The following is a 27,646-nucleotide window of genomic DNA, read 5'->3' as shown; positions in this document are numbered from 1 at the left end:
TGTTCCTGTTCTTTGAAAGGGGTTGCAATTATCTGAACTAATGTTTTCTTCATTAACTCTTAACTACCCCACCCCCGAAAACGAGGGTTGGATCTTAATTGTTAGCATTCACTAAGCACTTAGAGAGTTATTTTATTTTTTTAATATTTTATTTATTTATTCATGATAGACACAGAGAGAGAGAGAGAGGCAGAGACACAGGCAGAGGGAGAAGCAGGCTCCACGCAGGGAGCCCGACTAGGACCTCGATCCTGGGACTCCAGGACCACACCCTGGGCCAAAGGCAGGCGCTAAACGGCTGAGCCACCCAGGGATCCCCTTAAAGAGTTATTTTAGTCACTGTGTTCAATGTTTTATATGCTTTACCTTAGCTAAATCTTACAACCAATCTATGAAGTTGAAACAGAGGTGCTGAGAGGTTAAGTGACCTAGTTGATAAGGTGTAAAGCTGAGATTTGAACACAGAATCCACCCTCTGAGTGGATCCACCACTCATTCTGCCTCTGTTGGCACAATGTATATTGGAACTCAGTTGAAAAGGTGGGAAAATTCAGTCCATAATTACCTAAGCATGAACAACTACATTTTGCATCTCATTTCAGCATGTCATGTAACCCTCCTTGGGCCTGTTCCCCTTGCCCATAGTGAAGGTCAGTACTGTGTGACCTGTGGAGAAAGGTGAAGATGACCTGAAGCTTCAGCCTGGAAACATGCCCTGAACGATTAGCAGTGTCTAAGGGTATAGGTTGGAATGACAGTAGCATATTTGCCAAGAATGTGCCATCCTTGATCTAATCTAACCCCATTGTTCTACAAATAATAGAATAAAGGCCCAAAGAGGGAAAATGAACTGCTTAAGGCCACATGCTAAACCCAATCAGAGCTCAGGTTTTCTTAATTCTAAATTTTCCACTTTTTCCATACAGTCCTGCAGCCTTCTGCTTGTGAAGCAATATCCTAAGCCCCCTTCTCTGTTTAACAGTATTGTTGTGAATAGCCAATGTGATAATGCTCATGAAATGTCATTGAAATCCATAAAAAGCCTGATTTTCTACAGGGATTTATAAAGATTAGCAGCAAAATCCAGTCATTCCTTACCTGCAAGTTTTATCTTTTTGGAAAGGTTCTTTTTTTTTAAGCTTCCATTTATTTATTCATGAGAGACACAGAGAAAGAGAGGCAGAGACACGGGCAGAGGGAGAAGCAGGATCCATGCAGGGGGTCCGATGTGGGACTCCATCCCAGGATCACAACCTGAGCCAAAGGCAGACACTCAAACACTCAGACACTCAGGCGCTCCAGGAAAGATTCTTTTTCAAGGGGATTACACAGAACATTTCTTCCAGCAAAACTTCCTAGGCCTTTATCACCACAGAAATCTTTGCTAATTATTCTTACTGGGGCACCACTTAAGAATCATGTGAACACTTACATGCCCACTTAGCAATGGCTGCCTAGTGGCCAAAAGTATTTGGTGCAGCTACCCAAGGCACCTAAAATTACCCCCAGGAAACAGTTTTAACACTAGAAAAATCATCTTCACTCATGTAACTATCTAGCAATTTGAGGAAAGAAATCCATCAACTCTTCAGGGTACCATGATCATTTTGTAATTTACCATTTGGGGCAATAGCTAGCATGCGAATGTACCAAAAATGAGCCTAATTTTGTTTTGTGCCCCTTCTTTCACTGCATCATCTATAAGTCCAAATTGGCAAAAGCATCATCTTAATGCAAGCATTGCTAAGAAAAGAACAGATGGACAGAACAAAGAAGAGAGAGACAGATGTACCTTTGGATGGAAGTTAGGTGTGGAACTTCACGCCACCAAAAATAAATGGTAATTTTGACACCAAAATTAGTCATTTAGAAGGGCATCCAAGGAATATTCAATGAACTCAAAACTTTCACAGATGTTGGAGAAATTGCTCACATAGAACTCTCTTCCTTCACACATTTAGCTTGGATCTGCTATAAATATTAAAGGACTTTTATCTGGTTTTCTGCTTCGCTAGCTGAGCAGACCAACAACGACACGGAAGTCTTACTTTTTTGTTCAAGACAGACGTTGATAGCTCAGAGAGGTTAGTTTTGTGACTGATGCAAGATCTTACATACAATAGGTGTTCACTAATTATTTGTATGATATAAATTAACAGTGACTCCATATTTAGCACACTAAGTCCCTAACACACTATCTAAGTGCTTTCCACACTATCTTAACTCATCAACAGTACCTATTCCACAGGTAGTTGCAAAGATTACCTTCACTTTACAGAGAGCAAAATGAGGTAACTGAGCCCAGATCACAGTGCTGGTAAGTCATGAAGCCAGGACTCCAAACTAGCCTCTCTGGTTTCAGGACATCCTAAGCACCACGTTGTATTTTATGAGTTTGATAACATCTGATATTCTGGTCATTGAGTATTTGGAGAAGATTGCATGTGAATTGCATTCAATCATGAGATATGACGATCTGATGTAACATGAGCAGTGTACAATGTGTTTTAGATTTGACCTTTGAAGCCAGCTTTACAAAGGATTACACTGTTCTTGAAATGTCATTTCTGATCAGTTATTTAGATGTCACATGAGGGCTTGTGCTTCTCATATCCCTCTGCCCTTTTGGATTGTTTGCTATTCAGTTTACAAACTGGAAAATAGATCAGTGAGGGGAGGGGAGGATGAAATAGGAGAGAAGATTGGATATAGAGGTTTGGTAAACAGCATTGCTACATATACTTACCCCACAACCACGAAAGCATGCCCTAATATATTATATGGAGGGGGAAAAAAAAAGCTCTAAATCAGCTTTCTCTGGTAAGTTTCTTCATCATTAACATGAAGATAACAAGGAGAAATGCTGAAGGAGCCTTCCTTTTAAAAATTTGTTCCCTGGGCAACATTCATTCATCTCCTACCCTTTGATCTATCTGCAAATCCTCGGTGCAATCTGCTTCCTGCGTCAGAACTCAATATAGGCTATCATCCCATCATGGACAGATTAAAGCTTCACTGAAAAATAACTGTGGAGATGAGAAGACATTTCCTTGGTTCTTATTCCAGGTTTTGGGTCCCTCATCAGAGAACTGCATGGGCTTTGCCAAGATAAACAATAAAAAAGCATTAACCTGGCCAAGAAAGTTGTCTTTGGAATGAGAGGAGAGTTTTCTGTATGCACTGTGCTCTACTCTGTTCCAGTGTTTGCTCACCTTCTGAGATCTGGTAATCTCAAACTGTAGAGAATCCAGCACTGCATAGTGGTTTGGGTAGCCAGCCACTGCCCAGATCTACTCATTCATACCAAGGCAGGGAGTTTCCCTCCATTTCATCAAAAATCAGTACACTAATTTAGTATAATGACAGTTTTGGTGGTTGGAGACATTGAGAGAAAAGCCATCTACTTCTCAGTCATGTTCAGATTAGGTCAACCCGTGAATATTTTTACCAGAGATTGAGAATGGTGGAATAAAAGGTGTCAATTGCTCAACAGTCAATTCATGATAACAAAAGTTTATATACTTCAAATTAATAGGTATCAAGGATGTTTGGTCCAGTATCATAGCTAGAAATCAAGGGCCCCATGACCAACTCAATACTGGGGATACCTGATCCAAGATGTTTTTAAAAAGAGTCCATTAGAATTAACAATACCATATTCTCCAAATGCTTTTGTGTGGCATAAATCCTGAGGATCATGTTGACAACTCTTTGTTAGGGACTATATAAAAGCTATTTCTGTCTCCATAGGATTTTGACATGGCCTCTGTTCAAGAAGAGAAGAGAAAAAAAATACCTTGTACATGTGGATTCCAAACCTTTTCAGTGCCACCATTGATCAAGCTAAAACAGATCAGTGCAGAAATCTTAGGAGCCACTCCTGAAGTTCTTGGACATCTATTACCAAGCTGGGGCTGCTGGCCAACAAGGGCCTCAACAGTATAGCTGAAAATGAATACAATTTAAAGATTATGATGAATATTTATCCAAGCAGGTGATGTTGAGCTTCACACTTGCAACATGTTCCCCCTATAAGCATCCAAGACTCCAAGCATCAAAGACTCATTAACTACTTATTCCAAAATCAAATGCTATTTCATCTCCACCCAAGACCAATCTTAAAATGGCATGCCTAATCATCACCATCACCTTTGGGAAACACTTCTGTTTCTTCAACCTTTACCTGATCAAGCCTGGGGTTTAGTCATGAAGGCCTAAGAATGCTTGGATGAGATGCTCAAACATATGGCACAGCTAATAAGAGCTCCGGCAGTATAGTACAAGGGAGCCACCTCCACTTTATTGGAATTCTTCAACTTGCTATGGGTAAGCAAGAGAGTTTGAAAAAGTATCACTCTCAGGTGAATTGAAGCATCTCTTAAAGGGGAGACCCATGGTCCTTACAATGAAACAAAGATGATGCAATGTTTCAGGCAGAGAGGGATTTCCACTATATAAACCCCATAAAATTCATTGTTGAGATCACTCCATTTACAGAAGGTCAGGGTTCCCTCCCAAGTTCCTCTGAATAGAATCTAAATTGGTCCCTACCTTTGGACTTAAAGCAGTTGGATCTCCTTCATGCAGTCTCACCAAAATTGGGGTAAATTAGCACATATGACTCAGAATTTTCCAATTTCACCTTTCTTTTCTTTTCTTTTCTTTTTTTTTTTTTTTTTTTGGTTTATTATCTAACCAGATGTGAAGAAAAGGGCTGGAAGCCTCTACTTGTCTCAGAGATGACACTTCACTTTTCTGCCTTCCTTCTTGCTCCACTAAAGCATTTCCAAGCAAAATTTCCACCTTTCAAGCCTTAGCTGGAAACCAGCAACCAAATGTCTTTGGGGGATATCAAATACTGGAGTTTGGCAAAAACCTTTTGCACGTCTGGTCAATTTGTTTTGTTTTGGAAGGACATTTAATCGATATCTGTCTGATTCACTTACACATGTATCATCCAAAAGTCATTTTGAAAGAACCATTTCACTCCCAGGAAACTTTTATACATCTGTTTCTGGAGATTTTTTAAGATATATTGTCAATTTTCTTGTATCAAGAGAATGACCACTCAAATCCCTCACACATCTAGAGCTTAAGGAAATGAAAGATTTACGATTGCTCTCAATATGTAACATCACACAAATTCTCCCACTGCTCCTAAGTGCATAAATGATGACTCCATCTCTTTATTTTTATATAAAACAAAAGGTAGCTTTTAGACAACAGTGATGGTACTGATCAATTCCTAACCAACTGGCTTCCCCAAATCCCTTAAACATAAAACTTTGCATGTTACCTCACATCCCCAAGAAAGAGCCAGCTCAGATTATAAATAGAAATAATCCCATGTTATTCCCCAAAGACACTGTATTTTCAAAACTCCACAATTTTGGCACAACTTTCAGGCCCCATCTTAATCTACAAATACATTTCTTCCATGAAAAACGTACTTAAGCATCATATTTCAATGAGAATTAAAACTTAGAACAAAAAAGAACATTACAAATCATTCAATTTGCCTTTCTTTGTGTTTTTTTAGTCACTGGTGTCCAGTAATATATTAAAGATTCCTCATAAAATAACAACTAATACTCACTAACAAATTTAAACCAATCATGCACTGTATGAACCTTTACCTCCATTATCCTATCTAGTCTTCACATCAGTCTTCTGAAATATATCCAATTATCACTCCCATTTAACAGAGAAGAAAACTCAGGTAATCACACTGCTTGTAAGTGACAACAATGGGATTCAAACCTACTCCATCTGACACCACAGCCTGGATATTTTTACACTGGTCTGCCTCCAAGGAGAACAGTAACATAAACATATTTCAAAAACTTCAGAAAATAGGAAATAAAAACAACCCATTAATCTACCTTAACACAACATGTTGAAGCATTTGATTATTTTCTTCATGAAGCTCTCTCCTTACCTATATGATAATAGTGAATATTTTCCTTTTTTCAATTAACATTATATCAAATATTTTCCATGGAACCATAGAAACGTCATGATAGTCACTTTTTTTTTTATTAGCTACGTAACATTTCACTGTGTAGACAGACCATAGCTTATTTAACTATCATCCACTTGATGTAGCAGCTAGGTTGTTTTGATGTTTCATATAATATTAAAAATATCATTGGACATCTTTGTGTACATATATTCTTGCTTAGAATATGCTTAGAATTGATGCTAAGAAGTGAAATCACTGTGTCAAGGAGCGTGGATCTGTTAATAGTTCTTATTAACCCACTACATCGTTTCCAAAAATGTATACCAATATCTGAGACTGCCTTTTTTATCCTTATTAGCATTAGGCATTATCTTGTATGTGTTTGTGTTGTTTTAACATGTAAAAATGAAACTGGCAATTCTGTAGTATGTACAATTGCATTTCTATGATCACTAACGAGGTCAAAGGTTTTCCATGTTTAAATTATTAGATGGATATTGATAGTCTCATTTATCAGATGAGGAGAGACTCAACATAAATGACACACTAGCACTAAAACTGGTTCTAGAATCATTTTTTCCAGTTAGTATTTGCTAGTTAATAAATAAATGAAACAGTAAATGAAAAAAAGCATGAGCCTCTCATTCCAAGGTTCCTACCACTAGGCACATTGCTTTCCTTATCCTGCTCTTGTTCTCTTAAATTCTAAAATATTTTTTCCAAGCCTGCCACAATAAGAAAGAATATTATGAGTTACCTCCCTCTGCAGTGGAGCAGTGCATCTGACATCATAAACAGAGTATTGGAATGATCTAAATAGTCCAGGTTCTTACTAAAGAACTAAATAGTCTGGTTCTTACTCTGCCTCTACTGAGCTGCATGACCCTGGATTCTGCATGTGTCACATTTTCCTCAACTATGGAAAATGAGTAAGTGATTTCTCAGTACTTTGCCACTTCCAACTGATTATGGATATAAAATAGAGGGCCACATTAGGCATCAAAACAGATCATAATTCCCCTCTTATATCTAAATGACACAAAGTCATACTACAGAATAGTAAGGTGCAAAACATGTTCTAAAACCCCAGCAACTTTTCCACCAGGTCAACATGCCGAATTGTTGTGCTTTCCACCAATTGTTAATACAAAAGGAGATGTACTTAGTCACTTCAGAGCCCAGTTACACTGCTTCCTGTGGCTTCACATAGTCAGTGGATGGATTAATCCCCTTTTGCCTAAAAGGAAAGAATGAGACCTAGCAAAATACAGACTTGGGTCAGATGTACCTAGGTTTGAACCCAACCTCTGCATCTTCCTAGTGGTAAGGCCCTGGGAAAGTTGTCATCCAACTGAGGCTTAGTTCAGGTTCCTGTAGGTCAAGTCACAAATATCTATAACAAATGGGTGAAAGTTATACCTCCTTATGAAGTGTTTTTAAGCATTCAAGGTAATAATACTTTATAGATTCTTGCCATATGCCATATGCCATGCACTGTGGAACATGTTTCATAAAGGTCATCAATGGTGGTCATCTTTACCATTAATTAGTAAACTAGAAGATATTCCTCAGAACCATAAAAAGGAGAGTGACAAGTGGACAACTCAGAGGTGACTTGTCTGTCCGCTTACCCAACAAACTCTTTCAGTCAGTTAGAAATGGCCTGCCTTCTCTTTTCAGGGAACTACCTCTGAGGAACTCAGGCCTCCTTAGACACTGAAGCACTGCTCTGGGGCATATTTTCTGGGGCTGAGTTAGTGCCCTCTTTCATACAACAAACATTTATTGGTGCTAATGGAAAATTAATCTATGTGGCTTTTGGTACTTAAACAGAGCCCTGACTCCTAGACCGTATCTTGGCTCATTATCTCAGACTCCAACTGACTCTTTGAACTGTTATTACCCTGATCCTTCTACATAGGCTCCAGAAAGTGGTTGAAGGTGTTTTCAAAGGAAACTGCTAGAAGCTGATTCTGGAAACCCTTGGCATAATTAAACACCAGAGATTCACTGAGAACCAGAGGAGCTCCAGGTCACAAATTGCCACAGTGACTGTTTACATGATATTTCACAGAATATTCATTTCTATTCCACAGAGGCAGAAGTATCCCTTTGTTAGCAAACATGCCTGCCTTCATCGCTTGGGCAAATTATTTCTTTGGATAATTGGGAGTCAGAGAATTAGAGAGAAGAAACTTGGAGTTGCGTGCTGATTAATGATTAGCTACAGAGAACAGAAGGTCTTCTACTCAGTGGCAGAGGGCACAGGAGGATAATAGCAAGAAAAGTCCCCCTTCAGTCTCACTGAATAATAGATGGCTGCAAAGGGACTCAGCTGCAAGGGTTTTTGTTGTCATTGTTTGGGTTTCATCTAATTCGGTTTAGATTGATAGAGCTTGGTTTTGACTTTTTATTTGTTTTATTTTTGCCTATATGTAAGTACAGTGTCTGCCTCAATTAGTCACCCTCCCACCTGCCTTTCTCCTAACACAACTTGAGCACCAGTGTTTTGGGCCCTGGGTCAGGCACTTGCTTATGTTTATTCTCCAACTGCTTCTTTCCCAAGTATGTTTAGAACAATAGTATCTACCTCCCAAGGTAGTAGTGAGGTTCAAGTAACTCACCAAAGGACATAGACTAGAAGAGCCAGACTCAGAATTCATTTCTATGGCCTTCTTCTCTCAACCAACAGAAGATGGATTCCCATGTAAGAATAGGAAAAGAACAAGAACATTGTCCCAAACTGCATAATCCAAGTCATAGGACTTTTACATCTGAGTGTAATAAAGCAAGAGCTTCTTCAAAGCCAGTAGCCAGGCTGGATGAGAAAAAGAAAATGCTCTAGAAGGCCAGAAGGTTAAAAATGAGCCATCCATTTTGGCGTCCCTCACAATGGCCAACACAGAGTCTAGGCACATGCATCATGTGTCAGAAAAGATTAATTGGCAAAGGCTGCCTGTCTTGAGAAGGATTCTGGGGCCCCTGAATGGCTCAGAAAAGAGTTTTGTGATCATTTATTGATGTCTTCTTTGACAAACAGGCCAAGGGGGAGACACTAGAACCAAGTATATCATCTATTTGCCATCTCCAGGAATTAAAGCTATATTATGTTCCTAAAAAGACCTTGATGCTTCCACCTATAAGATAATTTCTAGGGTTATAATTTACAGTATGGTGACTACAGTTAATGTAGTCATATTGTAGTCAATACAGGAACTGTATTACATATTTGAAAGTTGCAGTGTACCTGAAACAAATACAACACTATATGTCAATTCTATCTCAATAAAACTTGAAAATATAAATTACCTTAAAAAGAACAAGAAAGGGATCCCTGGGTGGCGCAGCGGTTTGGCACCTGCCTTTGGCCCAGGGAGCGATCCTGGAGACCCGGGATCGAGTCCCACGTCGGGCTCCCGGTGCATGGAGCCTGCTTCTCCCTCTGCCTGTGTCTCTGCCTCTCTCTCTGTGTGTGACTATCATGAATAAATAAAAATAAAAAAAAAGAACAAGAAAAAACCCTTTAGATACTATTGGAATGGTAAGAAAGGCAATTCCCTCCTTTATTCAGAAAGGCAGCTCTTCTGCTAAACACTGTCCCATTTCTCAATACATAATTCATTGGCCTCATGGCTTAGATCAGTCTCCCCCTCTCTGGCTTTTCAGCAAGTTTTTCAGGAATTTCACACAGAGCAATGCTTAATTCTTTCCTCTAGCTGAATTTCTAGAAAGTTACTTGCAAAGCAGATAACAATCTGGAGCAGTGAGGAAGAAGAGAAATGTTTTCCAAGTGTAATACACAAAACTGTGACATGATTTTTACAGTCTACTGTTGAAATATTTTTGGGTTATAGCAACTCAAAGATTTGGCCCCCTTAAGCCAAAAGCAAATGGATTGAATTTCTATATCCCACTGTAGACATGATACAGGCTTTAATTCATTCAGCACACATATATTGAACTCCTATGGTTGCCCAATATCGGTCAAGGAACTAAGGACACAAAGGTGGATATTGACAGTCTCTTTTCATGAGAGAGACACATCTTGTGAGAAGGCAGGTAGCAAGCAGTAAACCAAATTCAATAAGGTAAATGCTCTGGTGGAGTCTGTCCCTGTTAGAACAGTGAGGAGAAGACAAACTACTCTGATCTGATGAGGAGAGCCAGGGAAGGTTTCACAGAGAAAGAGGTCCTAAGACCCATTGAACTGGGTCTTAAATAATCATAGGAATTTTCCAGATGAAGAGGAAGGATGAACACACTGAGAGAAAGAAACAGTATGTACAGAAGCAAGAAGGGATGAAAGGATAGAGGGGAAAAATAGTTTTATCTTGGCTGCTATTTATTTTCCCCTCTTGGAAAGGGATGTGGATGGGAACTAAATTGGACCAACTTGTGATGGGCACTTCATAATCGATAGGTATGATTTAACCTTCCTTACTGGAATTCTAATAAGTCTTCTGCTTGCATGCCCAATCATTTTACCCATAAATACATGTAACAAAATTGAGAAAATAAAATTTACCAGGATCCTGTTGAGGGACAGCAGTGCAGCTGTCCAGAAGAAATTCCTTGGCAAATTGATTTTAGTTGAAACTAAAATCCCAAAGAGCTCAGTGAGTGGAGACATTGAGGTTCCAGAGAATGGGGAGCCTTTTGCACTATAGAAGAAAGAGGAAGAAAGCATAAGAAAGAACCAGTGGAATATAGACAGCCAGGTGCTCTGTAAGGAGATCTCTCCCTGTTGCCCGTCAATACAGTGTTCCAAAAAAGTAAAAGAATAATCCTGAGATCAGAGCAGATTCCTTGGAGGAGTTGAGTTCAGTTTTCTGGCAACAGAGGTTGGCACAGAAACAGCCCATAGGTGGAGATAGAGAGAAGCATGAGAGGGCAGGAAGTGCCAGATGCCCCAGAGGCTGTGGAATTTCACCAGATCTCAAAGGGGCAAGAGACCTCAGCTGACATCTGAGTTATAGGTCTTGTCCTCCGAAGCATGGAAAATGGAAGCGAGGAAGAAGCAGGATGTTAATGCTGCCAGCATCCCTATTTGTCTGAAACCTCATAAAAGGTCAACTACTGTAATGGCAAACGGCTATGGTGGGGGGCAACGACAAATGTCTTAAAGCAGCTGATTGACTTGGGCTCACGACACATACAGTGAATACTGGGGGAGTCAGACATGAAAAATAGTGACCACCTAGGCAGTGTCACTATAGAGGTACGTCCAACCTATTAAGTAGCACATTATAACGTGGAGATTTGTGCCAAACTTTGTAGAGACTGAGCCATGTGAGGCTTAGCCTCAGCAATGCCCATTTTCTATTCTAAATAACTGGGCTGATACGACCAGCCCCCTCCACCAGCACTAACTGTAAGAAAAAGTTCATTAAAAAGCAATGAAACGAATAACTACAAAGACTGTTGTGATTAAAAGGTCCACTGAGCTCTCTTGTTGGTTGGCACTGGGACCCGCCAAGAAAGAGGCAGAATCCAGAGTAATGAGGATTTTTAAAACCCTTTGCAAATTGCCTCAGATCAAAATACTTTATTATCATAATCACTCCCATTGCCAATTTGGAAATGACGATCTGGAATGACAAAGTGCTCTTTAAATGTTTAAAAAACAAAAATCACAAGGAGGAGGTGCTTGGCAGATATCTGCATTCTCCTTAAAGCCATAAGTCATATTTAGACTTTGCCTTCCAGAATGTCTACGGGGTGTTCAGTTTTATCCTACTGCCAGAAGCTACATATCTTTCTTTCTTCCGTTTTTCTTCCTTCTTTGGCAGCATTCCTAGAGGACTGCTCATTCCCAAGTTCAGAGGCCCTTCTCGGTTGTTCACTTTCACATGTTCTCGAATGCAAAGATTTGCTGCAATGACCCTGTGACCTCCTGGCCTTTTCCCTTCTTCTCACAGAATGGCTGAACAGGCAAGAAGAAGACCAGCCATGGCTGCAGCTCCACCTTCTTCTTTCTCTGGGCTCCTCCAGGATGAGGGCCTTGTCTGATCCACTGCTACACCCTCTGAACCCTGCCCTGAGGGCTAGACTCAGTGAACAAGTGTCTTCCTCTTCTTACATGTCCATCTGACCCTGTACTGTCCAGACTCTCCCTACCACCTGCCAGACCATGTTTTTTGGTTCTCTGTTTTTCTTCCTCACAAGACACCATCTTGGATTGCCCCTCAGCAGTAGGCTGCCATCATGGACCAAGACCAATTTAGTCCTAGCCTAGTCGTGACTCTGATCCTAACCTTTAGTCCACCTGGTCACTTTCTGTTAAGAAGCCAATGGCTTCTAAACCTAGCACTGAAAACACTGTGTAGACTGTAGTCTGTGGCAATCATTATCTCTTTCTTGAGAAGCTCACTGTCTGCCAAGAGATAAGAAACACAGGTGTGCAGATGACATTGGTGTGTATACAAAAAAGGAAAGGTGTCAATTAGTCACTGATATGAAATTGTGTCAAGTGTCTGTGTTTCTTCAGAAGGAGCAGAAATATCTGGTTAGAATAAGAGGAAGGAATCCACCACCTCTTATGGAAATGACTGTTCCTGGCATCCCTGGACCAGAAATAAAGAGGCAAGAGTAATCAAGGATGCTGAGTTGTTAGAGGCCAGGAAAAAATGAAGTTTAGGTCCCAAGTCCTGCCTCTCTACATAACTTCCTTCCTGCTCTCTGTTCCATGAGAATCTCAGCCCACTTGTTAGGAAACGGTTGTCCAGACAGTTGATGTGACCCACATATCACTCACTGGTCCTCTGCCCTCCTGATCAGTTGGTGCTGAACAAAGGGAGGTGATCCTAGCTAGAACAATGATCCTCCCTCCCCTTTCCATCCTGCCACATACACACACCTTCAGCAGTCAGTCATCTGAAAACAAAGGGTGTTATAGTAAAATACACTATGCTAACAAATCAAAATCACTATAAATCATAACATTATAGGTAGCAATAGAGTCATCATGCTGTACAGTAGTTTTAAGTCACTTTCAAAGGCAAGAATGTCTGCAAATCTTCAAAAATAATTTCTCCTCCACTCACTCCCCTCCAGCCACGTTATCCTCCTTGCAGTTTCTCAAATTCTCCAGATATTCTCAGACCTCAGAACAATTGAACATCTCTACCTAGATAGAGCTAGCTTGTGCAAGTCATGTGTTAGATATTCTCTGTTCTCTATTCCTCCAATCTACTCTTCACTGCCCACCACTCAACCTCCAGAGCCTGACGTGTATAGACAACATTACTCATATTCCCTTGCCTTCTGATTTCTGGTTGGGTTGACTAAAGGAAAGCATTGGCAAGAATTAAAAAGTTAAAGAGAAAGAAGGTTGGGATATTTCTTCCCTCAGTTCTCTCCCTGTTAGACACAATTTGGCAATGGCTATGACATCCCATTGGTGGCTAGAGCTCATGTAAGAAGGGAGAGAACAGGCTGAGGACCAACAATAAGAAATTCTGGTAATCTTCTTATTCAGAGATACCTAGAGATGAATACAAAGATAGGTAGCTGTCCCCAAGTTTTTAGCCAGAATCTTCTATTGAAGAGTCTCTTTAAGAACCCTTTCCAGTCCTGTAAACATAAAAGATTACAAACTAAAATTCAGATTGGATACAAAAAATTAGGAAGGAACTTTGAAAGAAGTAGCAAATTCAATGACCCTTCTCTTCTTTCTCTTTGTCCGGAGTTCAACATTGCGCTCATCAGAGACCCAAAGTGGGATACCAAATACCCAAGCATTTACTCATTCATTCCTTCTTGTATTTGGCTAACATTTACTGAATGTCTTTCATGTGCCAAACACCATGATAGGCATTAGCAATACATTGGTTAATAAAATAGCATACAATAAAAAAAAATAACATACACTCTGCCTTCCCAGAGCTTCCAAACTTGTTGGGAATCACAGACATTTTAATCTTTTTGAAATATAAAATGATAAATTGTGGAAAATGACATGATAGTAAAAAATGGCATGATAGTAAATACTTACTGGTTTTGTCTGACTGGCATCCATTTTCCCTTTTTTTAATTAATTAATTTATTTGTGAGAGACAGAGAGAGTGAGCACAAGCAGAGGGAGAGAGAATCTCAAGCAGACCATACTGAGTGTGGAGCCCAAGGAGGCCCTCAATCTCACAGCCCTAAGATCATGACCTGAGCCAAAACCAAGAGTCAAATGCTTAACCAACTATACCACCCAAGAACCCCTCCATTTTTCTCTTTTGATAACTGTATGTACCTCCTCCCCTATGCATAGTATCTGTCATTTGGGGAGCTCCCATCCTAACATTCTAGGAGTAGGGTGGGAACCTGTACTTGGTCAATGAGGATATCATTTGGCTTCACTGATTTGTTCTAGTCAAGGTATATGTTACCCAAGCAAGGCTCTTCAGAGGCAAGGGTATCAGGTGTGACTACTATAATCTTGGAAATGGTGATTCTCTTTCCAGTAGAACTGCTGAGCTGGTGGGATGTAAATGTGAAATAACCATGACACCAGCCAGTGGGGAGAACTTTCAGGGAATGAATCAATGTGAAACAAAGCAGAGCTAGAGTTAGAGAAGACAGATTCCAATGGTTAGATTTAGTATCCTAAATCCAGTAATCCCTGAACTACTTGGTCATGTGAGTCAATTCCCTTTACTGAGTAGTTTAGGTTGAGTTGTGTTCTATCACTGTGACAAATACTGTTCAGAGGGTGGTGTTCAGGGAGCTAAGAAAAGAGAATAGGGAGGGGACTACATTACCTTAGGTAGTAGCAAGGGAAGGTCCCTGGTGACTTAAGAGTTTGGAGAAAGTAGAAGAAGGCCCCTAACACTGATCATGTACCACGTAAAAGTTTTATTATGTCTAAAAGTAGTTACAGTTAAGATAAAATTAATTTTTGTTTCATCTTCTAATTCAAGATCTATTCCCTATACCTGCAGATCTGCTATAACTTGGGTTAATCATTCCTTCTCTACTGTCATGTTTTCAAGTCACCAAAAAGGAGCAACTGACCTAACACTCTCCCTGAGTCATAAAGTTTGTCTGAGTGAGCAGCAAAATGAATATGAAGCTGTCCTCATGCCTGAGTGCTTACTTCTAACTTAAGAATTCCCCAAGGAGCTGGCACTCAACAAGTGGGTATTTTTTTAAAACCTCAGGGAAGGACAAATAAAAGTGAGAATGCTTGGCCTCACCCATACATAGCTGTTGGCAAATAGAGCACAACACTTCACCACTTAGGCAGCTTTTTAAAGCTGCTGACATCTGGATAGGAGCTATTATGAAAGACAAGAAGCATATGGATGTTTGATTTGTATCTAGCCCAGGTTTCTTTTGTATCAAAGATAGATGGGTAGATATCTCTTGTGTGTACATAGCATCTTCACAGACACACATACATACCCACAATCACAATCACAAAATGACATTTTTACTTCTTAGACTTGAGATTGTGTGCTTGGAAGCAAGTAAACCCTAGTTTCAAATTTCTTCCCTAGGAACTCTGTCATGACTAAGAAAGCAACCAAAATCAACATAAAGTCAAAAAACCAGCTCAGAGGCCAGCTCAGGGAGGGGGACATTGCTTTGGATGGTTTAGCACCTGCACACAAAAGGCAGGTATCCTTTCTCTGCTTGATAATCTAGAAGGTGGTATCTGAGCAGTGCTGGGGTCTTTACAGCTCAAGGATGTACATTCTACTCAGAGACATGGCCTCCTTTTTCTTCTCATTAAGAAAGCCAAGAAGTTGAATCCAGTCACAGGCCTAGGTTCAACATCAATTGGTAATAAATATATCACACAGCCCCAGGGATCTTTCCCAAGGTGACACTAGGATTCCTACATGGCTCTCCTCCCTGACAGGCACCAATGTCCTCAGAGCACATCAGAGACACCTGACAGTGAACAGTTAGATTGATCTCTGGGCGAGCAAACAAAGGGCAGCTGTTAGCCAAAAATTCCTCTCTTCTAGCCAATCAGTTGTCAATTATAGTACATTGATCTGCACATTTCCAATGCAGGATTACTCACCCCAGAGAAATGCAGATACCTCATTGACACAGTGACTATAGGAATCTAGCAATGTCAAAGGCCCACCCCCACCTGAGTCTATTGCCAAATGCTTTACTTACAGCAACTCCAAAGGCATCTGCTTTTACTTCCCTCACACAGGCTTCTGATAAGACAGACCTGGAACCATATGCCATTCTAGCACTTACTTACTGAGACTGTGGGCAAGTTAGCTAATGTAACTGAGCTTCAGAGGCTTCCTGTGTAGAATGGAGCTGGAAGTACCTGCCTCACAGTTATGTGGGTTAAATGATGAATGCAGGTAAGTGTCTAACAGAAATTGCTATATAGTAAAATTTCAATAAATGTTAGCCTCCCACTTTTACCTCCTTCACCACTATAGAAACTGACAGTTTGCCCCAATCTGAGATTCACAGCCATGTAACTTGTCTATATGTCTACCACTAAGATCTTATGGGAGTGGCCGGGGTGGGGGGTGGGTGTATCTTGTTGTTGTTTCACATTTTTGGCAAATAGTGCCCCCAAAAGCCTTTGAAATAACAAAAGAAATTAATTGAGATGACCAGTAACAATAGTAACAATATCAGAAGTTCCAGCTGACTTTCAAACACCCTCACAGAATGGCTGATGAAGAGGACCACTCTGACACCAACAAAGAATGACCAGAGAATACACCATCAACGTTCACAAATGCATCCACAGAACAGGCTTCAAGAAGCATGCCCTTGGACACCCAAAGAGACCCAGGAATATGCCATGAAAGAGAGAAAGGCTCCAGATGTGTGCATTGATACAAAGCTTAACAAAGCTGTCTGGGCCAGGGAGTAAGAAATGTCCCATATTAAATCCTTGTGCAGTTGTCCAGAAAACGTAATCAGGATAAAGATTCACCAAACAATCTTTACACATTGGTTACCTATGTTTGTACTAGTCACCAATTTCAAAAGTCTACAGAAACTCAACGTGAATAATGAGAACCTCATTGTTAAATAAAGTTATGAAACTGCCAGAGGGGAGGAGGCTGGGAGATGGGCAAAATGGGCAAAGACAAGTGGGATGTCTAGGCTCCCAGGTATGGAATAAATAAGTCACAAGTATAAAAGTCACAGGGAATCCAGTCAATGATATTTTTGATAGCATTATACCGCAACAGATAGCTACATTTGTGGTGAATATAACTCATCCATGTGGTTTGAAGAAAGGAGGTATGTCTTTTTGGTAGAGTGCTTCTGGAAAGAATGAAGTAAAAGAACATATTAACCTAGGGGAAACATGATCTTTTCCTATTTCCTTATCAGAACTGCCCCTTAACTGTACCAGGTAAGTAAGGATGAAACCCACACTTCTGCACTAATCAAAGGTTTTTGTGGTCTGTTTGAATACCCTTGGTTTCTTCTAAAGTCAAACTGACCCTCCCAACCCTACCCTCACAAGGCAGGGCAGGTTCCCCAACTCTCACAAAAAGCCAGATAAACCAAACCTTAACATCTGTCTGATGCCTTCCCCTCCTCGTTTGTATATCACTCCAGAGCCCTTGGATGGAAGGGATTTTGCTATCCTATTCATTAGTTCCCTTCAGCTATTGGGCACAGGCTCTGCTCTTCCCACATGGCCTCTTGGAGGGCATGTGACAGCACCCCTGATGCTCTGAAACAAATGAGAGCTTCCAAGGCAGCAAAGCATCCTACCTCCTCTTTCATTTCCAGGGCAGCTGTCACGACCCTGCTCATCTTCTCCAGAGGTGACGAGCTGTCTGGTGCAGTCCGTCATCCCACTGCTCCAGAATGTAAATCACAGGAGGTCTCCTGCCTGAGAAAAACAATTAACACGAAATACCAGGATTACCGTCTGCCACATTCGCAAATCCCTCCAGCTCACATTTGTCTCTCCCAACAATTTATGCCTTCACGGTGTCAAGCTGTTCAAATACCCTGTGTTTTCCCTAAACGGACTGACTCGTGGCTCTTGGCACTGTTTGTACCATTTGCTGTAAAAGCCAGAGCTATAGGCAGCAATGCCCCATCAGAGGTGCTCATTGCTTAGAGAGGATCAGTGTGTTTATCTTTCCTTGTCCCACCAAAGTGAAGGCATACATCCTCTTTCCAGTGAAAAGAAAACATGAGTTACCAAATTTTTCTTTTTTACCTCATGGTTTGCATGTACCTCCTTTCTAAGCTACTCAACATGACCGATTCTCCATGGTTCAAGTCATGAAGATAAGAAACCATCATCACAAGGGGTGTGTAGCAATAACCCAGTGGCTCTCAGTCAGGGATGATTTTGACTCCCCAGGGAGCATTTGGCAATGTCTGGAGAAACCTTTGACTGTTACAAGCTTAGAAGTAGGAGTTCTATTGGCATCTCGTGGGTAGGGGCCAGAGATGCTGCTAAACATCCTGCAATGCACAGGATACTTCTCTCCACCTACAATAAAGAATTGTCTTCCACCACATGTCCTTAGTGTTGGGATGGAGAAACACTGCAAATAACCCAATGTGGGTTGGCTTCTCTCACATTCTGCTTCATGTACCTGAGCCTTGCCTCAAAGCAAGATGGCATTTAGAGAGGAATGAGAGCCAGGCCCAAGTTAGAGGGCTCACTGCTTCCTGATCTCTCTTATACCTCCAAGAAGCAGTGATCTGAGAGCATGATTAGGCAGAAAGAACATTTTACCAAAAACAAACTCTGCACATTTGAGCATTTATCCCCTAGAGGCTCAGTTTCCTTTATCTGCACAATGTGACCATGAAGCCGCCCTGAGTGGCTCACAAGGTTATTGCAGCACTCATGAGAGGGGGTGTATTAAAACATTCACTGGAGCCCCAAGCATTTTAAGTGGTAGTTAGGAGAATGCATGGTGGTGATAATGAGATGAAGGCGAGTATTGTCAGCAGCTGGCACAAGAACAAGCTCTCCTGTTGGAGAATTCTTACTTCTTCTCCCTCTTCCTCCTAGTCCTTTGAAACATATGTGTGCTAGCACACACACACACACACACACACACACATAATTGATGAGTATACTTGAAGCAGAAAAATCATAAAACTTTCAGAGGAGAACAGTGAAACTGCTCTGCAGAGGACCAAGGATCAAGATGTTGTTCCTTACCAGGCAGACTCAGCTGGACTAGATGGGGCAAAGAACTCCGTGGAGGGAGATGCCTACAGGGTATCTTAAGACAGTGATGCCAACTTTTCTATTTGCATTTGTTAGGGTGATATAATGTAAATCCACCCACTAACCTGTCCTCAAATTCTCATGAATGCTTTGAGAAAGTGTGTGTGTGAGAGAGAGAGAGAGACAGAGACAGAGACAGAGACAGAGAGAGAATCAAGTGATGAAAGAATCAACACAATGTAAAGGCAGGATACATGGATATAGGAAAAGCCATAAGCATGTAAGTCATTCCCTACACACACACACACACACACACACAGTCATAGAAATCTTGACAGAAGTCATAGGAATTTGAGGAAGACATTGAATTAAGGATTCCCAGATGACAGTAGGGGCAGAAAAGCACCCTGCTCAACTCTAGGTGTGGCATTAGAGTAGGATTTCTGTGCATTTTTAAAGCTATCGTGCATTCCTAGCTAGGCCATGGCACACACATCTCTGGTTTGCCAACTCCCTACCACCAGGTGCTGTGGATGGGTCACTACAGAGATGCCAATTACAAAATCTTTCAAAGTATATTTAACCCAAAGCACCACATGGCTTTTGTCAGTTCAGAGAGTTTCTCCCTCCCTGAAGAAGAAATGAAAGAATTCTTGAAACTGAAGTTTGCTTCCTCTCCCCAGCTAGCCTTGGATGAACTTGATTACATTCTTGGTTTTGTGTAAGGAGCCATTGTCAGTGTTAATTGGATGGCAGCCAAGATGGCCTTTGTGAAAAAAAAAAGTTTTTAAAAGATCAACATTCATTAGTTTGGTTCTACATTAAGTGAAGCACATGTGGTGAAGGGAATAGTTAGTGAAGTTAATTGCGGCTTCTCAGAAAACCAAGGGGAATCCACTGAAATGTCCTGACATTCATGCAGAGCAATATGTTCAGTGCTCCCGCAACTAATTGCAATTAGCAAGTGAGAGAACATACGTAGAGTCTCTATGTGTAATTAATCCCACGCCTTTATCACAGTAGACACAGGCTGCTGAGTGACAGGAGACACCTGCCTTGTGCTGTGCGTCTGCACTCCTGTGTCAATTCCTGCTGTGCTTCTTTCCTTCCTCGCACCTGTCTTGTGCCTCTTGCATATTCAAGTCCTGCCTTTGTGGGGCAGAGTTTCTCAATTATGTCCTCATTAAAATACATATCTATAATCTTCCTGGCATAAAGGAGGTGCTCAGTTACCATTTGATTAGTGAACGAGTAAATGAATGGTAAGTTGGAGGGGTTTTCTTCCATTTGTATAGATTACAGCAGCCATTGACCATTTGAGAGCCACCCAAAGGCGGACTTTGAGGATACAACATGCAGACAAGGAGATTTCAACTGAATGGGGCCAGGATGAGGTGCTTGTCTAGAGGTGGTAGCTCCCAGGTTGCTTGTGTTAAATGAACAAGATGTCCCGGAAGAGAGCCTCCTCCTTCTTTTTCTGGTGCCATCTACTCCAGCATGACTTGGAATGGTCAGACACTGGCTTTCATTGTTGCCCCCAAATTATATCTCTAACACTCCCCACCGTTAAGGGAAACATGAAAACACTCATATGTCAAATATAAATACTTGCTGTTTCATCGATTTTGCAAATCTTAGACTAGCAAAGAAGGTAATGCCCTGGAAAAAGGTTAGATCTTGACTCTTCAATACCTGAAGATTTGAAAAGTTATTTTAATTTGGGGTATATAAAATCTTCGATATAGAAGAGGTAAATTTGGACCCAGAATTTTTCTGACTCTTATTTCTTCAGGAATCTATGTGACCAACAAAATCATCTAAGTTTCTGCCAGTGGAGTGACACTTTCATTATTCTGAGCTCCCTTAGAACCTCTAAAAAGCCATGACTACTTAATTTGTTACAACAGAAACTACAATAAACAGATCCCCAAATTCATTGGCTGAAAGTACTTAGTTCATCATTTTCCCATTTGTCAATCCAGGGCAGGTAGCCAGTCATACTCCATGCAGTCATCTGGGGAAGCAGACAAGCAGGGAGCTTCTGTTATACTCAACAATGCCTTCCAAGGTTGTTTGGCATTGCCTTTCCAGGAAGAGAGGAAGAAAGAGTGGAAATTCATAGTGAAGGGTTTCCTTTTTTTTTTTTTTTTTTAAACAATTTTTTTTATTTATTCATGATAGTCACACAGAGAGAGAGAGAGAGAGGCAGAGACACAGGCAGAGGGAGAAGCAGGCTCCACGCACCGGGAGCCCGACGTGGGATTCGATCCCGGGTCTCCAGGATCGTGCCCTGGGCCAAAGGCAGGCGCCAAACTGCTGCGCCACCCAGGGATCCGAAGGGTTTCCTTTTAAACAAGGAACAAAGAAGTCACAGCCATCATTTTTGCTCAAATTCCAGTGGGGAGAAGTCAGTGTCACCAAGTTGCAAGGGAGACTGGGACATGCCATCTCTCTCCAAGGATATATACTTCCCTATGTCCAGGAAGAAGGGTGGATGAAGTAGGGTAGAGAACAAATACTAAAAAAAAAAAAAAAAAAAAAAAAAAAGAGGGCAGGTCTTAAGATATTTCATAAAAGTAGCCTTATCTCCATCATTTCTGTTACATAGAGACACATATCACTTGGTTCATAGTTAGCATTATACCACTCTACTATGAGCTCTTTGAGGCAAAGATGGACATAGTGCCTGGAACACAAAAGTCCTGAGGAAATATTGGGCCATGAACAATTGAATGAATTAATGAATTGATGAAATACCACTCATATCCCTCAAGTCTTGTTTGGAGGACATAGTTCTAAACACTTCTATGATACCTTTTCCCTTACTATGCTTCAGTTGCTTCTGAATGAATGAGGCCCTGAATCTAATAATCTGGCAATCCCTTAAAGATTCACTCATTCTGGAGGTTTCTGGACTCTGACCACTCTCTGTTCTACTGGTCCAGACACCCTGGTATCACCAAACTTCACTCCCTTCTTGGCTCTATTGACACTTGACTTTGCCTAGAAAATCCTAAGATAATAGAACTCCAGGGAACACTTTAATTACTAGCATCAAAAAAAATCAATACAAAACACAAAAACACATCAAACACAAGAGGAAAAAGAGAAAAGAACATTTATTGGGCACCTGTTGCATTAAGAATATGATAAACATCAGGATAAATGCTGAGTACCCAGAACATTCACACTGTCCTGAGGAGATGGCTATTATTGTCTCCAACTTGCAGGTGGGAAATTTATCAGAAAGGCTGATAAATTTCCCAAGGTCACTAATTAGACCCAGCAGAAGGCAGACCCAGAACTATCCAAATGAACAAACCAGCTCAGTTCCCACGGAACAAAACCACTCCCTGAAAGGCCAGCAAACCCAGAACTCATATCTTAGTTGATGTGCATAACAGTGACTTGTCACCTTTTTTTTAAGTCTAAAGACAAAAAAATACCTTGCAAAAATGGCCCAAGAAGAGTATAATAAGAGACCTTCACTTCAAATTCATAGAGGAGATTTTATGGAAAGGATGGAGATATCACATAAACCCTCCTCACAGTCATCAGACGTTTTAGACCAGGGGACTTTGGGAACACATCACAGTGCAGAGCACAAGCAAGACAAGATGTTCTTTAGTAATCAACCCAAGAGTGACAGGTGGCAGCTTCCCAGTTGGGGCGGGGGGAGTGGACACCCTTCAGGAAGCAGGCAGTCTGAATATTTAAAAAGAAAGCCAACCAGACTAACAAATCTTGTTCTGTTCTTACTTAGGAAACTATTGTCTTTTCAGAAATTCCCGTGGCACAGGATAGCTGATAAGAATGAGAAGACAAGAAACAAAATCACATCTGCCTGGGTAATTAGAAATAACTCTTAATGCCAAAATTTGCTTATTATCTTCATATGCAGGTGTAATGGTGCTGAAAATAAGGAAGAGGGAAACAACATGTGGAGCCAATTCTACTGGTTACGGGACTTAGGGCAAATGAACCAATGCCCCACTAGTCTATGAAGGAGTCCTTTGCCTTCTAAGGCTGGATTCGAGATGATAAATATCTGACACATGTGCTTCACTCCTACACTCTTGAACATAATTTATGAATCTTAAACACTTTAGAATCCTTTCAACATATTAATCCCTCAATCACTAACAATCAATCTGCAATGACCAAAAAATCTAATTGTCACCTTTTGCCTAAATCAACTTCTCTTTATTAAAGGGAGCCAGAACAGCCCTAAGGAACAGAGGAGCCTGAGAAAGTACAAGGGAAAGGAAAAGCCATCCTCATACAGATTGGTCAAGAGTTGCTGGGCAATTGCCATAATTTCAAGCCCCTAAGCAAAATCCAAAAAGACAGCCACAGGGTTCTCCCCCAAGACTGTCCAGAAGATAAATGATATCAAGAGTATGTCCTCAGGGATCCCTGGGTGGCTCGGCGGTTTGGCGCCACCTTCGGCCCACGGTGTGGTCCTGGAGACCCGGGATCGCGTCCCGCATTGGGCTCCCTGCATGGAGCCTGCTTCTCCCTCTGCCTGTGTCTCTGCCTCTCTCTCTCTCTCTCTCTCTCTCTCTCTCTCTCTCTCTGTCTATCGTAAATAAATAAATAAAATCTTAAAAAAAAAAAAGAGTATGTCCTAAACCACTTGAAATTTTGAGAATAAAGCAGAGAGAATTATCATAATGTCTACATTCTCCTAAAACAGTTTCTAAATCACCCAAGTTAGACTGATGACAAGCCTAGTCCCTTTCTTGACCAAAAGACTCTCCCTTGGCCCAACATTTTTCTCTTAACCACATTAATCTCATTTAGAAAGTTCTGATTTTTAAATGGTGGCTGAGTCACATTTTGCTTAGATCCTTCTAACCAATTCATCTGTCAGGAAGCCAACACATTTTAGAGAGGCCATGCACCACAGCACTGGAAAAAAATATATATTAAAACTTAACAGTAATGTCCCCTATAACTAATGACCAAATTTGTGCTAATCCCCAATTGTCTAACTTTGTACTTGAAGTGTGATCCTTAAATTAGCATCATTAGCGTCACTGAGTGCTTGTTAGAAATGCAGAATCTCAGGTCTACCAGAAGCCAGCTGAATTAGAATCTGCATTTTTACAAGATCCTCAAGGGATTCTGATGCACATTAAGTCTGAGAAGCACCCAACTAGAACAGAGACCATCTTGTGTCAAATATCTAATTGTTCTGTCTCAAAAGCTTACTCACTCTTGTGCAGCACACTGTGCTAACTGGTTTGTTACCCAGCCACAGAGACTAAATGTGCAAATTTGAAAGAAAATCTACAACAGGCAATCAGTATTAGTAACAAGAGAAAAAGAACAAGAGGATGAAAAGAAAAAGCAATGAACACACAAAGAGGCATATATAGATATAGATATAGATGATATAGATAGATATAGATATAGGTATAGATATAGATATATAGATATAGATATATACACACACAACTTCATTATCAGACAGTACTATAATTTATGAGCATCCTAATTTTGATGAAGCACCCTACACAACATCATCAGGACAAATATGGATAAGCTCTTTCTGATTAAATCAAAATTATCTATGGTCAGCCTCATCTTTAAAAAGCTTAGAAAATAACTCTCAAAATCAAAATGAATGTCATTAACAAAAATGCAAAACATCTGAAACATGTTAAATGTGTGCTAAATGAATTTTCTAGAATTCTAAAGTTGGCCAATTTATTTAGGGATAACTGGGACTTTACTACACACACACACACACACACACATGAGTAAGTAACATTTTTATTTTAATGACCTAAAAAGTTTAATATGATCTAAGTAGAAATAAGGAAGAAAAATGGGGAGAAGAAAAGCAATAGAGAAGTTTCTTTTAAAACTGTAATAAAAAAAAGACTTAAGATGATCTAAATTTATGAAAGAATATGATAATCATATTTCTTAAATAGCTCCACACTACAGAACCTTGTTGGATATTTCTCTATGTTCTACGGCCCCTTCTCAGTTGAAGATTAGGAAGAGTCATATGCTCAACAGACATCAGTTACTGTAGATCCACAGGTCCTTAGAAAGAGTTTCAAGGCCTCAGTTCTATGTGACTTTGGTGCAAGCTCTACAAGGCCCATGCCAAAATCTCAGGGACTATGCACGTGCATAGTCCTACACACAGAAGCACAGCCTTTGCCATCTTCATCTCTTGGAATTGTTAGCCATGCTTTGAGAGTGGGCTTTTGCAACCAGGGAACCAGCTTGATTTCTCATTTCTGTGCTATTCTCTGGAGACACAAAGGCAAAGGAGACATGCCATGGCTTCAAGACATAGGCGACACTTATAACAGAGCTATGTTTAAAGTAGTCTGGGAACTCTGAAGAGGCATATAATTTATCCTTCCTGGGGTGTGGGATAGAGATAGGTCAGGGATTACATGACTCTGCTATCTTTTTTTAAATTGTAAACAACATACAATATAATATCCTATTAGTTTCAGGTATACATCATAGTGGTTCAACATTTTTATACATTATGAAGTAATTCTCGTAAGTCTAGCTACCATTTGTCACCATACAAAATGATTACAATGTAATTGAATATATTCCCAGTGTGGTCCATTCCAACCCAATGATTTATTTATTTCATAACTGAGGGTTTGTACCTTTTAATACCCTTCATCTATTTTTAAATCAAACATTAATAGTACCTTTTACACTTTGGTGTGAAAGAGTAATTCAGTCAATATATGCTCTCAAAAGCTTCTCTTCAAGTAAGTACTTTTTTGTTCTCCTCTTAAGAAAAAAAAAATGAAAACAAAGGTAATAAGAAACAGAAACTTAATTTTCAATTAAACCAGAAGATGTCTGTAAGTCCCAACAACAGGATATGAAGGATATCCTGGTGAAGGATATATTAGTCAGAGTACAACAGAAATCAGATAGGTCACACAAATAGGGCTACTGAGGTTTTTTAAGGAGTAATTTACAAAGGTATCTATCAGGGTAAGGGAAGACATTGAATACAAAATCAACTCAAAATGCATCATATAGGAAACCTAAAACTATAGCAGAAAATCTACTAAAGAAAAGGTAAGAAAAAATCTTTGTGACCTTGAGGTAAGCAGATTTCTTTTTTTTTTTAAGATTTTATTTATTTATTCATGAGAGAGAGAGAGAGAGAGAGAGGCAGAGACACAGGCAGAGGGAGAAGCAGGCTCCATGCAGGGAGCCTGCCGTGGGACTCGATCCCAGCTCTTCAGGATCAGGCCCTGGGCTGCAGGCAGCGCTAAACCACTGAGCCACCTGGGCTGTCCCAAGTTAAGCAGATTTCTTAAAGTAGACATAAAATGCACAACAAATAGAAAAAAAAAACTGACAAACATAATAAAAAATTTCTTCAAAATTCAGATTTTATAATTCACTCCCAGAGATTCTGATTTGGTGAGGCACAGAAATCCTTATTTAGTGAAATCTGCAGGTAGTTCTCATGTAGATGGGCCCCAGAACATGTTTCCATTCCTTAGTCTTGTTTCTCAAAGATAGATAAGCCCATCTGCCCCCTAATCAAAAGCTTCAACACAGAGCTGGTGTCGAGATGGGCAAGTTCATGAAACCCGGGAAGGTGATGCTGGTCCTGGCCGGAGGCTACTCCGGACACAAAGCGGTCATCATGAAGAACATTGATGATGGCACCTCAGACCGTCCCTACAGCTATGCTCTGGTGGCCGGAATTGACCGCTAACCCCAAAAAGTGACAGCTGCCATGGCAAGAATAAAATCACCAAGAGGTCAAAGATCAAGTCTTTTGTGAAAGTTTATAACTACATTCACCTTATGCCCACAAGGTACTCTGTGGATATCCCCTTGGACAAAAGCGTCGTCAACAAGGATATCTTCAGAGACCCTGCTCTTAAATGCAAGGCCCGATGAGAGGCCAAGATTAAGTTCGAGGAGAGGTATAAGACCGGCCAGAACAAGTGGTTCTTCCAGAAGCTGCGGTTTTAGATTTCTTTTGTTTCAGACATTAAAAATAAAAATTAAAAATTAAAAAAAAGAAGCTTCAACCCAATTTGCTTTGCATCTCTGAATCTTAGTTTTGCGATCTTCATAATAAAAATAACAAAACCTAACTCAAAGAACTTGGGAAAGACTAAATAGAATAAATGAAAGAGCTTGGTATCGTGTCTGGCCCACAACAAATGCTCAGAGTACTATTTCCAGCCCATTCTTTTTTTCCTAATTGGCTAGGCATACCATATGCTATATCTTATGTCATTCTATCATTTTTGTAAGCCTTGTGTCATTGTATTTTTAATCCATAGGTTTATGATCTATGTCTCTGAGTTGCCACCCCCTTAAAGGCACAAATATGATTTATGTGTGTCCTCCGTATGATAGAATGCATATTATGGTCACTTAACTCATTGATCATGAAAATACTAGTAAAAATTGCCCATCTATCTGCCCCAGCAGCCTGCCTAAAATCCCTCCATTACCAATTAGTTCCTTGGGTTAAGCCAGATATCAGTGCAAATGGGAAAATACCCAAGGGTGGGAAGGAG

At 40.4% G+C, this 27,646-nt stretch overlaps 2 long non-coding RNA genes and 1 pseudogene across 6 annotated transcripts in view; 2 read left to right on the top strand and 1 right to left on the bottom strand.

Annotated features, from left to right (window-relative positions):
• LOC111093040 overlaps window positions 1-3,941 on the bottom strand; it is a 39,829-nt gene extending 35,888 nt beyond the window's left edge. For both annotated transcript variants that reach the window (XR_005380610.1, XR_005380609.1), the window contains exon 1: window positions 3,797-3,941. This is a non-coding gene — a long non-coding RNA (uncharacterized LOC111093040). The remainder of the gene's footprint in view (window positions 1-3,796) is intronic.
• A 2,833-nt stretch (window positions 3,942-6,774) lies between these two features.
• LOC102151245 lies at window positions 6,775-17,673 on the top strand. Of its 4 annotated transcripts, XR_005380606.1 has the most exons (5): window positions 6,806-6,891; window positions 7,884-7,994; window positions 14,893-15,087; window positions 16,125-16,284; window positions 16,603-17,673. It is a non-coding gene; the product is annotated as an uncharacterized LOC102151245 (long non-coding RNA). The 4 variants fall into 4 exon arrangements; XR_005380605.1 differs by lacking the exon at window positions 7,884-7,994 and having other exon boundaries at window positions 6,775-6,891; window positions 16,603-17,672; XR_005380608.1 differs by lacking the exon at window positions 7,884-7,994 and having other exon boundaries at window positions 6,791-6,891; window positions 14,944-15,087.
• An 8,675-nt stretch (window positions 17,674-26,348) lies between these two features.
• Window positions 26,349-27,089, top strand: LOC100685044 (annotated as a pseudogene).
• The last annotated feature ends 557 nt before the right edge of the window (window positions 27,090-27,646 follow it).

Source organism: Canis lupus, chromosome 28 (genome assembly GCF_011100685.1).
Source record: "Canis lupus familiaris isolate Mischka breed German Shepherd chromosome 28, alternate assembly UU_Cfam_GSD_1.0, whole genome shotgun sequence".
Classification (NCBI taxonomy): domain Eukaryota; kingdom Metazoa; phylum Chordata; class Mammalia; order Carnivora; family Canidae; genus Canis; species Canis lupus.
This window is presented reverse-complemented; position numbering and strand designations above follow the sequence as displayed.